This window comes from Bombus affinis, chromosome 14 (assembly GCF_024516045.1).
Source record: "Bombus affinis isolate iyBomAffi1 chromosome 14, iyBomAffi1.2, whole genome shotgun sequence".
Taxonomy (NCBI): domain Eukaryota; kingdom Metazoa; phylum Arthropoda; class Insecta; order Hymenoptera; family Apidae; genus Bombus; species Bombus affinis.
In genome coordinates this window covers 5677913-5682566 of record NC_066357.1, presented here as the reverse complement: position 1 = coordinate 5682566, position 4654 = coordinate 5677913, and the positions used below count along the sequence as shown (strand labels likewise).

The 4654-nt window shown below is 31.5% G+C and overlaps 1 long non-coding RNA gene across 1 annotated transcript; it reads left to right on the top strand.

Annotated features, from left to right (window-relative positions):
• Positions 1–1214: 1214 nt before the first annotated feature.
• Positions 1215–4418, top strand: LOC126923869 (uncharacterized). The gene is made up of 2 exons (XR_007713337.1): positions 1215–1423; positions 3560–4418. It is a non-coding gene; the product is annotated as an uncharacterized LOC126923869 (long non-coding RNA).
• Positions 4419–4654: the final 236 nt, after the last annotated feature.

The following is a 4654-nucleotide window of genomic DNA, read 5'->3' as shown; positions in this document are numbered from 1 at the left end:
AATAGACTTAGAAATTCTGATCCCTTAAATATGTACCCAGTGTCGAAAACGTACATACGCTCTACCTATGAAAGTTATCTTGTTTTAACGAACGAGGTGCAACGGCTAGAATCTTTCGAAGGTCATTCAACAGGATGGCCTTGATAATGTACGTGAAGGAAAAAGTCATTTTGCAGATGGACCCCGCGAACACCACGTTTATCGACATAGATACCTACTTCCGTATGAAAGAAAGCTAATTTTTCTGTCTAATCGAAACCACAAATAAGATGACTAACATGAATAAATAAATTTACATATAAATGGGAATTTTACTAAAATTTTACCTAAATACAAAATACTATTCATAATTACTTGCACCAGACGTAACTGTTACAAAATAAATTGTAAACCTTATCGTATAAGAGTTAATATTTGTAATTAAAAAAATATTCCTTAGGAAATTTAATTTCATTTATCGATGGCCACTATCGATGGCAAAAATTTCTTCCAACCGGAAGAAACTGACAGGCAAAAAAGAAAAAACAAATCTAATCATTCGCGATGGTTATTCGTAATCTGAATAATTAAAAATGAATATTTTCTAATCATTCTATTTGTCGAGCAATTTCCTTGAGATTTATTGTATTATTATAGACAACAATTAATTTTTGCTCGTGTTACGAGTATATCGTTTCACGCTTAATGACATTTTTCCAAACAATGTCTAAAATAATTGTTATATTCTATCTATTATTATATTATATTATGTTACTATTATAGATTATTATATTAATATAATATAAACATAATATGGCAATTATTATATAAATATAATAATCTATCATAGAATATTATATTAATTATATTGTATTATTATATTATATTATGCCTATTATAGATTATTATATTAATATAATATTATATAAATATAATAATCTATTATAAAATATTATATTAATTACATTGTATTATTATATTATGTCTATTATATCGTTATTATATAAATATAATAATCTATTATAGAATACTATATTAATTATATTATATTATGTCTATTATAGTATCTAATTAAATTACATACAGAAGTGTTACTACAGTAAAGACAGAAGAAAACGGTGGTGAAATATGAAATTCGACACGTTTCTGCTTCTGTAGATGGTTGGTGGAATATCTTCGATATTGAGAAAAACTAACGGGAAATGTTAGGAGCTCGAACGAAACGTATCCGGGTGATGACAACAACGTGACGATTGCCATACTGCGACAGCTTTACACTTTCAACGTGTTTACCCTCGCGACACGCCGATCATTTCCGATTTCTATAAATTAGTTCGTGAACGTTTCACCTTCTGCTGTGACTTTCGAGCGTAGAATAATATTTTCCCTACTGCGGTTACGGTTAGAACGAGTTTCACGCAGTAACGCGAGTGCCTGCTGTACGGTAAGTAACGTTTAATAATCCTGATATATCTGATAAATCTAGAAATGTTAATAATCTCGAAGATTCTCGTAATTCTAATGATTGTTAATGGTTTTGTATTTATATCGATAATTCTAATAGTTAGACCGATTCAAATTTTAATAATTCCATTAATGGTAATAATCTTGATAATTCTGAGCATTCTGACTGATACGATAATTCTTATGTTTCTCGAATCTTATAAATTTATAGAAAACTTCACAAAGAAATCATTAAATTATTGCAATAGTTTACGAATATTTTTAAAAATTGTTATAATGCTTTCATGTAAATATTCGTTGTTATTAATTATTATAGATGAATTACGAAACAATCAAATAATTTATAATCTTAATAAAAATATGTGCTTTGTATTTTTCAACGTTGAATTTTATTTTACGTTCTGCATATAAATATAAATAATTTTAATAATTCCATTAATGTCAATAATTTTGATAATTCTGAGCATTCTGACAGATCTGATAATTCCTATGGTTTTGTATTTTATATTTCTCGAAACTTATAGATTTATAGAAAGAAACAATCGAATAATTTATAAGCCGAATAAAAGTACGAGCTTTGTATTTTTCAACGTCAAATTTTCATATTAGTTGTGTTACGTTCTGCATATAAATATGGAAACATACTTAATTCTTAGAAAGGAGAACAAAGACTGATGAAATTTTTGTAGAACTTTGGTGTCACGTGCTTTTTTCCTCGGCTGTTCCGGAATTGTTTGAAAGATTACGCAATTAGAGAAGGTTTTCCGGCCCGGTGCAGAATCACAGTTAACAGTTGGTTGGCCAAGAGACGGGTGTTGCGCGTTCTTTATGGGAAAAATTTTCTCCCACACGGAAGAATATACCATACGCCCACAGAATCTCACGGTTCGAACTGTGAAAATTGGAAAAAACTCGAGAATGCTCTATTTTCGTATTCTTCCCCGTAGGAAGTAAAACAGAATTTTCCAAAAATTCCTTAAAATTAATTAAATCGAAGCGTATTAAATTTCTAAAATAATTTGATATTACTAAAATGAGGCAAAAATAAAATTTGATACAAAAATATTTCACTGACAAATTAAATAAGAATACTTTTATAGCCGCAGTATTTTTAATCAATGAAAAATTGAAAGACAAAATTCAACTTTGTCTTGAAATTAGATCAAATTCTCCGTACGTATATACGTAACTAATACATCAAACCTATTAATTTCAATTTATTTCAAATTGAATCTTTCAGCTATTAATTCAAATCGACAAGGCGGTTCTTAGATTTTCTTTTTATTATTTAATTTGTACTTTACAATTTGTTCAGCTGGATATTTGCCAAATTATTCTTAGATGAACGTCAATATTCAAGGCTACTCCAAAATCTCAAGCAAAATTAGTTTGAAGCGCGAGAAATCCCTGTGTAAAATCAAGAATTAATTTGTTATATAGCCGTCAAGAAATTATTAATAGAAATCGGTGCATTTTAACGCAGTGAAAAAGAGGGTTTTAGCTTTACATTTTTCTAGCGAAACAGAAAAACAACATCGAAGAATCGTATTAAAATTAGCATATAGTTACATCGAAACGCTATGAAGTGTATTTCCTAATTCCTGTAGAACCACGTGCATGTAGTTTCTTTTTAAATGCTAATGAACAAATAGATTTGCATAGAGCAGCCGACCTACGTATATGCATAAACATAAATATATTTAAATATTCGAATAACGAGCGAAGATACATTGAAATACACCAATTTCTTTAATTAAAGCTAATTCCATGAGAAAAATAAATGTAGCTCGCTACAAAAACTATAATTGTTTCAAATTCAAACGAAGTCTCAGTCGTATTAATTATCCGGCATTAATCAGGTGTGCTGCTTCGATTAATTACGCCAGTCGATTTAATATTCTATCCTCGTGCTGTAATTATTTACACTAACGTTTAACTCGTTAAAATGCAAACGATATCGGAAATTATTAATGTTACTTCCATAATATCCTTTATATATATTCATCAATTATTAATCAACTTCAATTTGAGAACAAACTAACTGGCTAGAAACTACCTCGAACCTTAAACGACCATCTCTGTCATGTGTTGTACTACGCACCAGCTTTCCTTGCAGGTTACTAACGTGGCAAGGTTCTACTGTAAACGTGAAACGCAAGGACGTGTCATAGAGACAGGCACGAGCCTCTGTCCGCCTGTTGCAGAGGCTTCGTCTCCTCAGGAGTATCCTCACGAAGTCCCAAGGACACTCCCAGGCTATGCTCGATCCCAGGCAACGCAAAGAAACGCAGCTCTCGAACTCGTAGGGGAGGCTTCAACCGGAAGCGATGCATCTTCACGGATATGACTGCTGCATCGCAATAAGACCGAAAATTTTCTCCCCTTCCTCTTCTCTTTCTCCACCTTCGACGGTTGGATTTGAAATTCGTAAGGACACACCGTGTCTTCGTCTTCTCTCACGGTTTTCGACTCAGCTATACATATTCACGATACGACTATCAAGATAGTTGTATAATCGTTTTGCGGAATTTATTCCTTTCTTTCCAGGGACAATCTTATTTCTTTTCTATCTTCCGATGAAATATTCAATTGGGACAGTTGCGCGGTCTTTTATCGTCTAGATGTTTCCATCTCAGAGCAGCGAGATTTAACGTATGCATAGTCGGCATACGATAAACTGGACTGCGTGTGTTTAGGTAAATTCATATCTTTACAAGAATTAGGTTGTCCGAGAAGTGTCTTTCGCGTCTTTTACAACGATGCACCTTTGTACAAACATGAAACCTAATCTGTCGAACGTTGTGATCTTTATTTTGATAGAACAAAATGGATCTACGTAATTCGATAAAATAATATAAAACGGAAAATGTTGTGTGTTCATTGTTTCCTTATGAAACGAAAGAAACTTTTCGGACGACCTAATATAATTAACACTAAAATTATCACACCGGTCAAATTTACTGGTTTTACAATTTTATTTTAAAATTCCTACTTCGTGTTATATTTTTCCCGCAATGATGTAATGACTTTCATAACGATAACTAAAGGAATGATATAATGAATTTTATTTTGGATTTTATGTATTCAAACCTGAAATAATTTTGTATCAAGGCTACTTGAAATGACTGGTACTCGTCAAAGTGTAAAAGGGTCCTGCGATCTGTTTATCGAACCCCAATTAACCAGTTTCCTCGTTTTGTACAACTTGCCA